Raw genomic sequence first — 12500 nt, forward strand, 5'->3', positions numbered from 1 at the left:
TTCCCCCTTGTGTAGTCTATAGTGTTTAGTGGGGTTGACGAAGAGCTCATCGCACCCATTCCCTATTTAGGGTCCAGCACTAAGGATCCGGCTCGGCGCATAGGTGCAGAACCTATCTAGGGTGGTGAGACCCCGGGGACCAGCAGTAGGTTTGGTCAGGGGTCATCTTCCCTTTCCCTAAACACAGGGTTTCTCCTCCCTTTCGCTGAACTGTCTGTGAACTTGTAACCTGAGCGAGCGAGGTGCTGAATTCAAGTAAAGTGCTGAATTTAAGATAAGTGCATAGTTTCAACACAATTACATAGTGGTGATAACTGTAATTGTTGAATTTCATTAGGGAATTGTGTGTCTGTTTGTGATTCTGTGAAAAGGGAAAAAAAAAGGTTAGTCTTGTGATTTAATTAGTAGGATTAGTCACACCTGTTTCTAGAAGCTTCAAGCAGCTTCTGATACTCATTGTACATCTATATAAACCAGCCAGTACTAGCGAGGGGGCTGAGCGAGCGAGGTGCTGAATTCAAGTAAAGTGCTGAATTTAAGATAAGTGCATAGTTTCAACACAATTACATAGTGGTGATAACTGTAATTGTTGAATTTCATTAGGGAATTGTGTGTCTGTTTGTGATTCTGTGAAAAGGGAAAAAAAAAGGTTAGTCTTGTGATTTAATTAGTAGGATTAGTCACACCTGTTTCTAGAAGCTTCAAGCAGCTTCTGATACTCATTGTACATCTATATAAACCAGCCAGTACTAGCGAGGGGGCTGAGCGAGCGAGGTGCTGAATTCAAGTAAAGTGCTGAATTTAAGCTAAGTGCATAGTTTCAACACAATTACATAGTGGTGATAACTGTAATTGTTGAATTTCATTAGGGAATTGTGTGTCTGTTTGTGATTCTGTGAAAAGGGAAAAAAAAAGGTTAGTCTTGTGATTTAATTAGTAGGATTAGTCACACCTGTTTCTAGAAGCTTCAAGCAGCTTCTGATACTCATTGTACATCTATATAAACCAGCCAGTACTAGCGAGGGGGCTGAGCGAGCGAGGTGCTGAATTCAAGTAAAGTGCTGAATTTAAGATAAGTGCATAGTTTCAACACAATTACATAGTGGTGATAACTGTAATTGTTGAATTTCATTAGGGAATTGTGTGTCTGTTTGTGATTCTGTGAAAAGGGAAAAAAAAAGGTTAGTCTTGTGATTTAATTAGTAGGATTAGTCACACCTGTTTCTAGAAGCTTCAAGCAGCTTCTGATACTCATTGTACATCTATATAAACCAGCCAGTACTAGCGAGGGGGCTGAGCGAGCGAGGTGCTGAATTCAAGTAAAGTGCTGAATTTAAGATAAGTGCATAGTTTCAACACAATTACATAGTGGTGATAACTGTAATTGTTGAATTTCATTAGGGAATTGTGTGTCTGTTTGTGATTCTGTGAAAAGGGAAAAAAAAAGGTTAGTCTTGTGATTTAATTAGTAGGATTAGTCACACCTGTTTCTAGAAGCTTCAAGCAGCTTCTGATACTCATTGTACATCTATATAAACCAGCCAGTACTAGCGAGGGGGCTGAGCGAGCGAGGTGCTGAATTCAAGTAAAGTGCTGAATTTAAGATAAGTGCATAGTTTCAACACAATTACATAGTGGTGATAACTGTAATTGTTGAATTTCATTAGGGAATTGTGTGTCTGTTTGTGATTCTGTGAAAAGGGAAAAAAAAAGGTTAGTCTTGTGATTTAATTAGTAGGATTAGTCACACCTGTTTCTAGAAGCTTCAAGCAGCTTCTGATACTCATTGTACATCTATATAAACCAGCCAGTACTAGCGAGGGGGCTGAGCGAGCGAGGTGCTGAATTCAAGTAAAGTGCTGAATTTAAGATAAGTGCATAGTTTCAACACAATTACATAGTGGTGATAACTGTAATTGTTGAATTTCATTAGGGAATTGTGTGTCTGTTTGTGATTCTGTGAAAAGGGAAAAAAAAAGGTTAGTCTTGTGATTTAATTAGTAGGATTAGTCACACCTGTTTCTAGAAGCTTCAAGCAGCTTCTGATACTCATTGTACATCTATATAAACCAGCCAGTACTAGCGAGGGGGCTGAGCGAGCGAGGTGCTGAATTCAAGTAAAGTGCTGAATTTAAGCTAAGTGCATAGTTTCAACACAATTACATAGTGGTGATAACTGTAATTGTTGAATTTCATTAGGGAATTGTGTGTCTGTTTGTGATTCTGTGAAAAGGGAAAAAAAAAGGTTAGTCTTGTGATTTAATTAGTAGGATTAGTCACACCTGTTTCTAGAAGCTTCAAGCAGCTTCTGATACTCATTGTACATCTATATAAACCAGCCAGTACTAGCGAGGGGGCTGAGCGAGCGAGGTGCTGAATTCAAGTAAAGTGCTGAATTTAAGATAAGTGCATAGTTTCAACACAATTACATAGTGGTGATAACTGTAATTGTTGAATTTCATTAGGGAATTGTGTGTCTGTTTGTGATTCTGTGAAAAGGGAAAAAAAAAGGTTAGTCTTGTGATTTAATTAGTAGGATTAGTCACACCTGTTTCTAGAAGCTTCAAGCAGCTTCTGATACTCATTGTACATCTATATAAACCAGCCAGTACTAGCGAGGGGGCTGAGCGAGCGAGGTGCTGAATTCAAGTAAAGTGCTGAATTTAAGATAAGTGCATAGTTTCAACACAATTACATAGTGGTGATAACTGTAATTGTTGAATTTCATTAGGGAATTGTGTGTCTGTTTGTGATTCTGTGAAAAGGGAAAAAAAAAAGGTTAGTCTTGTGATTTAATTAGTAGGATTAGTCACACCTGTTTCTAGAAGCTTCAAGCAGCTTCTGATACTCATTGTACATCTATATAAACCAGCCAGTACTAGCGAGGGGGCTGAGCGAGCGAGGTGCTGAATTCAAGTAAAGTGCTGAATTTAAGATAAGTGCATAGTTTCAACACAATTACATAGTGGTGATAACTGTAATTGTTGAATTTCATTAGGGAATTGTGTGTCTGTTTGTGATTCTGTGAAAAGGGAAAAAAAAAGGTTAGTCTTGTGATTTAATTAGTAGGATTAGTCACACCTGTTTCTAGAAGCTTCAAGCAGCTTCTGATACTCATTGTACATCTATATAAACCAGCCAGTACTAGCGAGGGGGCTGAGCGAGCGAGGTGCTGAATTCAAGTAAAGTGCTGAATTTAAGATAAGTGCATAGTTTCAACACAATTACATAGTGGTGATAACTGTAATTGTTGAATTTCATTAGGGAATTGTGTGTCTGTTTGTGATTCTGTGAAAAGGGAAAAAAAAAGGTTAGTCTTGTGATTTAATTAGTAGGATTAGTCACACCTGTTTCTAGAAGCTTCAAGCAGCTTCTGATACTCATTGTACATCTATATAAACCAGCCAGTACTAGCGAGGGGGCTGAGCGAGCGAGGTGCTGAATTCAAGTAAAGTGCTGAATTTAAGATAAGTGCATAGTTTCAACACAATTACATAGTGGTGATAACTGTAATTGTTGAATTTCATTAGGGAATTGTGTGTCTGTTTGTGATTCTGTGAAAAGGGAAAAAAAAAGGTTAGTCTTGTGATTTAATTAGTAGGATTAGTCACACCTGTTTCTAGAAGCTTCAAGCAGCTTCTGATACTCATTGTACATCTATATAAACCAGCCAGTACTAGCGAGGGGGCTGAGCGAGCGAGGTGCTGAATTCAAGTAAAGTGCTGAATTTAAGATAAGTGCATAGTTTCAACACAATTACATAGTGGTGATAACTGTAATTGTTGAATTTCATTAGGGAATTGTGTGTCTGTTTGTGATTCTGTGAAAAGGGAAAAAAAAAGGTTAGTCTTGTGATTTAATTAGTAGGATTAGTCCACCTGTTTCTAGAAGCTTCAAGCAGCTTCTGATACTCATTGTACATCTATATAAACCAGCCAGTACTAGCGAGGGGGCTGAGCGAGCGAGGTGCTGAATTCAAGTAAAGTGCTGAATTTAAGCTAAGTGCATAGTTTCAACACAATTACATAGTGGTGATAACTGTAATTGTTGAATTTCATTAGGGAATTGTGTGTCTGTTTGTGATTCTGTGAAAAGGGAAAAAAAAAGGTTAGTCTTGTGATTTAATTAGTAGGATTAGTCACACCTGTTTCTAGAAGCTTCAAGCAGCTTCTGATACTCATTGTACATCTATATAAACCAGCCAGTACTAGCGAGGGGGCTGAGCGAGCGAGGTGCTGAATTCAAGTAAAGTGCTGAATTTAAGCTAAGTGCATAGTTTCAACACAATTACATAGTGGTGATAACTGTAATTGTTGAATTTCATTAGGGAATTGTGTGTCTGTTTGTGATTCTGTGAAAAGGGAAAAAAAAAGGTTAGTCTTGTGATTTAATTAGTAGGATTAGTCACACCTGTTTCTAGAAGCTTCAAGCAGCTTCTGATACTCATTGTACATCTATATAAACCAGCCAGTACTAGCGAGGGGGCTGAGCGAGCGAGGTGCTGAATTCAAGTAAAGTGCTGAATTTAAGCTAAGTGCATAGTTTCAACACAATTACATAGTGGTGATAACTGTAATTGTTGAATTTCATTAGGGAATTGTGTGTCTGTTTGTGATTCTGTGAAAAGGGAAAAAAAAAGGTTAGTCTTGTTATTTAATTAGTAGGATTAGTCACACCTGTTTCTAGAAGCTTCAAGCAGCTTCTGATACTCATTGTACATCTATATAAACCAGCCAGTACTAGCGAGGGGGCTGAGCGAGCGAGGTGCTGAATTCAAGTAAAGTGCTGAATTTAAGATAAGTGCATAGTTTCAACACAATTACATAGTGGTGATAACTGTAATTGTTGAATTTCATTAGGGAATTGTGTGTCTGTTTGTGATTCTGTGAAAAGGGAAAAAAAAAGGTTAGTCTTGTGATTTAATTAGTAGGATTAGTCACACCTGTTTCTAGAAGCTTCAAGCAGCTTCTGATACTCATTGTACATCTATATAAACCAGCCACATTGTACATCTATATAAACCAGCCAGTACTAGCGAGGGGGCTGAGCGAGCGAGGTGCTGAATTCAAGTAAAGTGCTGAATTTAAGCTAAGTGCATAGTTTCAACACAATTACATAGTGGTGATAACTGTAATTGTTGAATTTCATTAGGGAATTGTGTGTCTGTTTGTGATTCTGTGAAAAGGGAAAAAAAAAGGTTAGTCTTGTGATTTAATTAGTAGGATTAGTCACACCTGTTTCTAGAAGCTTCAAGCAGCTTCTGATACTCATTGTACATCTATATAAACCAGCCAGTACTAGCGAGGGGGCTGAGCGAGCGAGGTGCTGAATTCAAGTAAAGTGCTGAATTTAAGATAAGTGCATAGTTTCAACACAATTACATAGTGGTGATAACTGTAATTGTTGAATTTCATTAGGGAATTGTGTGTCTGTTTGTGATTCTGTGAAAAGGGAAAAAAAAAGGTTAGTCTTGTGATTTAATTAGTAGGATTAGTCACACCTGTTTCTAGAAGCTTCAAGCAGCTTCTGATACTCATTGTACATCTATATAAACCAGCCAGTACTAGCGAGGGGGCTGAGCGAGCGAGGTGCTGAATTCAAGTAAAGTGCTGAATTTAAGCTAAGTGCATAGTTTCAACACAATTACATAGTGGTGATAACTGTAATTGTTGAATTTCATTAGGGAATTGTGTGTCTGTTTGTGATTCTGTGAAAAGGGAAAAAAAAAGGTTAGTCTTGTGATTTAATTAGTAGGATTAGTCACACCTGTTTCTAGAAGCTTCAAGCAGCTTCTGATACTCATTGTACATCTATATAAACCAGCCAGTACTAGCGAGGGGGCTGAGCGAGCGAGGTGCTGAATTCAAGTAAAGTGCTGAATTTAAGCTAAGTGCATAGTTTCAACACAATTACATAGTGGTGATAACTGTAATTGTTGAATTTCATTAGGGAATTGTGTGTCTGTTTGTGATTCTGTGAAAAGGGAAAAAAAAAGGTTAGTCTTGTGATTTAATTAGTAGGATTAGTCACACCTGTTTCTAGAAGCTTCAAGCAGCTTCTGATACTCATTGTACATCTATATAAACCAGCCAGTACTAGCGAGGGGGCTGAGCGAGCGAGGTGCTGAATTCAAGTAAAGTGCTGAATTTAAGCTAAGTGCATAGTTTCAACACAATTACATAGTGGTGATAACTGTAATTGTTGAATTTCATTAGGGAATTGTGTGTCTGTTTGTGATTCTGTGAAAAGGGAAAAAAAAAGGTTAGTCTTGTGATTTAATTAGTAGGATTAGTCACACCTGTTTCTAGAAGCTTCAAGCAGCTTCTGATACTCATTGTACATCTATATAAACCAGCCAGTACTAGCGAGGGGGCTGAGCGAGCGAGGTGCTGAATTCAAGTAAAGTGCTGAATTTAAGATAAGTGCATAGTTTCAACACAATTACATAGTGGTGATAACTGTAATTGTTGAATTTCATTAGGGAATTGTGTGTCTGTTTGTGATTCTGTGAAAAGGGAAAAAAAAAGGTTAGTCTTGTGATTTAATTAGTAGGATTAGTCACACCTGTTTCTAGAAGCTTCAAGCAGCTTCTGATACTCATTGTACATCTATATAAACCAGCCAGTACTAGCGAGGGGGCTGAGCGAGCGAGGTGCTGAATTCAAGTAAAGTGCTGAATTTAAGCTAAGTGCATAGTTTCAACACAATTACATAGTGGTGATAACTGTAATTGTTGAATTTCATTAGGGAATTGTGTGTCTGTTTGTGATTCTGTGAAAAGGGAAAAAAAAAGGTTAGTCTTGTTATTTAATTAGTAGGATTAGTCACACCTGTTTCTAGAAGCTTCAAGCAGCTTCTGATACTCATTGTACATCTATATAAACCAGCCAGTACTAGCGAGGGGGCTGAGCGAGCGAGGTGCTGAATTCAAGTAAAGTGCTGAATTTAAGATAAGTGCATAGTTTCAACACAATTACATAGTGGTGATAACTGTAATTGTTGAATTTCATTAGGGAATTGTGTGTCTGTTTGTGATTCTGTGAAAAGGGAAAAAAAAAGGTTAGTCTTGTGATTTAATTAGTAGGATTAGTCACACCTGTTTCTAGAAGCTTCAAGCAGCTTCTGATACTCATTGTACATCTATATAAACCAGCCAGTACTAGCGAGGGGGCTGAGCGAGCGAGGTGCTGAATTCAAGTAAAGTGCTGAATTTAAGCTAAGTGCATAGTTTCAACACAATTACATAGTGGTGATAACTGTAATTGTTGAATTTCATTAGGGAATTGTGTGTCTGTTTGTGATTCTGTGAAAAGGGAAAAAAAAAGGTTAGTCTTGTGATTTAATTAGTAGGATTAGTCACACCTGTTTCTAGAAGCTTCAAGCAGCTTCTGATACTCATTGTACATCTATATAAACCAGCCAGTACTAGCGAGGGGGCTGAGCGAGCGAGGTGCTGAATTCAAGTAAAGTGCTGAATTTAAGATAAGTGCATAGTTTCAACACAATTACATAGTGGTGATAACTGTAATTGTTGAATTTCATTAGGGAATTGTGTGTCTGTTTGTGATTCTGTGAAAAGGGAAAAAAAAAGGTTAGTCTTGTGATTTAATTAGTAGGATTAGTCACACCTGTTTCTAGAAGCTTCAAGCAGCTTCTGATACTCATTGTACATCTATATAAACCAGCCAGTACTAGCGAGGGGGCTGAGCGAGCGAGGTGCTGAATTCAAGTAAAGTGCTGAATTTAAGCTAAGTGCATAGTTTCAACACAATTACATAGTGGTGATAACTGTAATTGTTGAATTTCATTAGGGAATTGTGTGTCTGTTTGTGATTCTGTGAAAAGGGAAAAAAAAAGGTTAGTCTTGTGATTTAATTAGTAGGATTAGTCACACCTGTTTCTAGAAGCTTCAAGCAGCTTCTGATACTCATTGTACATCTATATAAACCAGCCAGTACTAGCGAGGGGGCTGAGCGAGCGAGGTGCTGAATTCAAGTAAAGTGCTGAATTTAAGCTAAGTGCATAGTTTCAACACAATTACATAGTGGTGATAACTGTAATTGTTGAATTTCATTAGGGAATTGTGTGTCTGTTTGTGATTCTGTGAAAAGGGAAAAAAAAAGGTTAGTCTTGTGATTTAATTAGTAGGATTAGTCACACCTGTTTCTAGAAGCTTCAAGCAGCTTCTGATACTCATTGTACATCTATATAAACCAGCCAGTACTAGCGAGGGGGCTGAGCGAGCGAGGTGCTGAATTCAAGTAAAGTGCTGAATTTAAGCTAAGTGCATAGTTTCAACACAATTACATAGTTTGACACAAGAACATAGTTTGAATTCATCCTTATACGTTTCCCATTGGGTTTCTTTCGTTTTTTTCTCTTTGTTTTTCTACTTTACTGTTGATCCCCATTTGATAGGTGCTCCATGGACAATGCTACCAGGTGTGTATCTTGTCAGATGTATGCATGCCTTGAGCAGCCGTTCGAGGGTGACTATATCTGCACTCGATGCAAGCATGTTGCGTATTTGGAAGCCAAGGTAACTGATCTAAATAAGCAGCTTGCAACACTAAGGGGCATTGCAAACCTGGAGAGGAGTTTTAGAGCTCACTGAGCTTTCTCTGGCTGGGGCCAGTGATATGGAGGAGGGTGGAGGTGGGGAAGATCAGGACCCAGAGGTAGGTAGCTGGGTAACAGTTAGAAGAAGAGGTAGGGGGAAAAGTGTCAGGGAGCCTAGTCCTCACCTGGCACAACCTAGTAAATATGCCTGTTTGGCTGATATTAGGAATGAAGGGCCTGGACTAGGGTCACTACAGCAGGATGTTGCTCCTAGCAACCAGGAAAACAACTGCTGTAGGAAGGAGGGAAATAGGAGTGCAGCAAAGCCCAGACAGATGTTGGTGGTAGGGGACTCTATAATTAGGCGGACAGACAGGGTCATCTGTCGCCGAGACCGTGAATGCCGAACAGTGTGTTGTCTGCCGGGTGCTCGGGTTCGGCATATTGTGGATCGGATAGACAGATTGCTGGGTGGGGCTGGGGAAAACCCAGCGGTCATGGTGCACATTGGTACTAATGACAAAGTTAGAGGCAGGTGGAAGGTCCTTAAAAATGATTACAGGGAACTAGGAGAGAAGCTGAAGTCCAGGACCTCCAAGGTGGTGTTTTCAGAAATACTACCGGTGCCACGAGCGTCACTAGAAAGACAGCGGGAGCTTAGGGAGATAAATATGTGGCTTAGAAATTGGTGCAGGAAGGAAGGGTTCGGGTTCATGGAGAACTGGGCCGACTTCTCAGTCGGCTACAGGCTCTACGGTAGGGACGGGCTGCACCTCAATGGGGAAGGTGCAGCTGTGCTGGGGGAGAAAATGGTCAGACGGATGGAGGAGCTTTTAAACTAGGATCGGGGGGGGGGGGGGGGGGGGGGGGAGGGTAGTGGAGCAAATAAGGGGATAGATAGAGCAGATAGAGACAGGGAGACGGTAGGGGTCAATGAAGGATTAGGGGGGGGATGGGACATACAAGGAATGTAGGGAGGCTAGGAGTAATAAAGGTGTTAATAGTATTAAATGTCTACTGGCAAATGCAAGAAGTCTTGCAAAGAAAATGAATGAATTGGAGACTCTTATGTCAACCATGGATTATGATGCGGTGGGCATTACGGAAACCTGGCTGGATGAAAGCCATGACTGGGTGACAAACATACAGGGTTATACTACATTTAGGAAGGACAGGAAAGGCCAAAAAGGTGGTGGGGTGTGTATATTTATTAAATCTAACCTAAAACCTGTGTTGTATGATGACATTGGGGGAACTGCAACAATGTAGAGTCAGTATGGGTAAATGTACATGGGGAGGGGAATAATGGAAAAATGCTAATTGGAGTTTGCTATAAGCCTCCTAACATACCTGAACAAATAGAGGGTGAAATGCTGAAACAAATTGAAAAGGCAGCTAATAATAATAATCGGGTTCTTATTATGGGGGATTTCAACTATCCAGACATACAGTGGGACATAGAATCTTCTGGTTCTGCTAAAAGCTGTAAGTTCTTATCTACCATTCAGGACCATGTCCTCTCTCAGATGGTAGATGAACCGACCAGGGGAGATAATCTGCAGGATCTGGTCCTGTCAAATAGACCGGATACAATTTCAGATCTACAGGTCCGGGAGCACTTGGGCACCAGCGATCATAATATGGTAAGCTTCAACATAATATTCAATAGAACATTTCAAAGGGGGAATGCTAAAACCTGGAATTTTAGGAAAGCTGATTTCAACAAATTAAGGGAAGAGCTTAAATGTGTAGATTGGGACAGAGTCATGGTAACTGGGGATACCGAACATAAATGGGGTAAGTTTAAGGATATACTGCTAGAGTCCTGTAAAAAACTTATACCCTCTGGTAATAAAATGTCCAGGAATAAAAAGAAACCACTATGGATAAATAAGACTGTACAAAGTATAATAAAACAAAAACAAAGGGCGTTTAACATCTTAAAGGCTGAGAATACAGAAATGGCATTGCAGGAGTATAAAGATATCAATAGGCAATGCAAAAAAGAAATCAAACAAGCAAAATTAGCTACTGAAACAAAAATCGCCAATGACATTAAAATAAATCCCAAAATCTTTTATAAATACATTAATGCCAAAAGGAAAACAAAGGATAGTATCGGACCCTTAAAATATAATAACAAGTTAGTTATAGAGGACAAACAAAAGACTGAGATATTAAATAGGCATTTCTCATCTGTATTCACCAAGGAACTGACTGTACCAGGGATCATTCAACAAGTGAAAAATCAAAGTCCACCACCCGATATAATTAATTTAACACAAGATGAAGTACGCCTACGTCTGAGTAAATTAAACATTGACAAATCCCCAGGGCCAGATGGCATTCATCCACGAATATTGAGGGAATTGAGCTCCGTAATCGACAGACCGCTGTATCTCATCTTTGTAGACTCACTTGTAACAGGGTTGGTGCCTCAGGATTGGAGGATTGCTGATGTGGTACCGATATTTAAGAAAGGTAAGAGGGTAGATCCAGGCAACTACCGTCCAGTAAGCCTGACATCAGTAGTATGCAAAGTTTTTGAGGGCATTTTAAGGGATGACATGCAAAAATATATTGCAGAAAATAATATGATAACTGACAAACAGCATGGATTCATGAAAGATAAGTCGTGTCTAACCAACCTGTTGGGGTTCTATGAGGGGGTAAGTGCAAACCTGGATATTGGTAATGCAGCTGATGTGATTTATTTGGACTTTGCAAAGGCATTTGATACTGTACCACATAATAGCCTTATACTAAAGCTCCAGAAGCAAGGACTAGGGGACACAATATGCAACTGGGTAAGGAATTGGCTAAAAGATAGGAAACAAAGAGTAGTCATAAATGGTACATTCTCTAGATGGGCTATAGTCAGCAGTGGGGGCCGCAGGGATCTGTGCTTGGACCGATTCTTTTTACTCTCTATATTAATGACCTTGTGGATGGGATTGATAGTACAGTGTCAGTCTTTGCCGATGACACCAAACTATGTAGGATATTAAAAACTGACCTGGATAGTACAATATTACAAAAAGATCTGGATAAGATGTCAGAATGGGCAGATACTTGGCAAATGAGATTTAATGTTGATAAATGTAAAGTAATGCACCTAGGACGGAGTAATCCTATAGCTGCGTATACATTAAATGGAAGTAAACTCGGGACTACAGAACAGGAGAAGGACTTGGGTATTCTCATTACAAATAAGCTGAGCAGCAGCACTCAATGTCAGGCAGCAGCTGCTAAAGCAAACAAGATGCTAGGGTGTATAAAAAGAGAGATTAGATCCCGTGATCCCAACGTATTGTTACCCATCTATAAATCACTTGTAAGGCCACATCTGGAATACGGGATCCAGTTTTGGGCTCCACATTTTAAAAAGGACATTCAGAAGTTAGAGTCAGTTCAAAGGCGGGCAACTAGACTATTACAAGGAATGGAAGGCCTCCCATATGATGGCAGATTGAAAAAGTTAGATATGTTTAGCTTAGAAAAAAAGACGTCTCAGAGGAGATCTCATTTATATGTATAAATACATGTGTGGTCAATATAAAGGACTGGCACATGACTTATTTCTTCCGAAAACAATACTAAGGACCAGGGGGCACTCACTGCGAGTGGAAGAAAAGCGATTCCGACACCTAAATAGGAAAGGGTTCTTTACAGTTAGAGCGGTCAGACTGTGGAATGCCCTACCACAAGAGGTAGTAATGGCAGATACTATAACAGCTTTTAAAAAAGGGCTGGATGATTTCCTCAGTACACAAAACATTGTTGGTTATAAATGACTTAGTGACTAAATGTACAACTGGTGGAGGAAGGTTGAACTAGATGGACCTAGGTCTTTTTTCAACCTAAGTAACTATGTAACTATGTAACCTGGAGAATATTGATATTTGTCAACAATTTTGGTTGTCCGGTCCATCTCCAGAGAT

At 39.3% G+C, this 12500-nt stretch overlaps 1 protein-coding gene across 1 annotated transcript in view; it reads right to left on the reverse strand.

Moving 5' to 3' along the window:
* IL17RA (interleukin 17 receptor A) overlaps positions 1 to 12500 on the reverse strand; it is a 36940-nt gene that overhangs the window by 10222 nt on the left and 14218 nt on the right. The gene's annotated exons all lie outside the window — the stretch shown is intronic.

The sequence above is a fragment of the Anomaloglossus baeobatrachus genome, chromosome 4 (assembly GCF_048569485.1).
Source record: "Anomaloglossus baeobatrachus isolate aAnoBae1 chromosome 4, aAnoBae1.hap1, whole genome shotgun sequence".
Classification (NCBI taxonomy): domain Eukaryota; kingdom Metazoa; phylum Chordata; class Amphibia; order Anura; family Aromobatidae; genus Anomaloglossus; species Anomaloglossus baeobatrachus.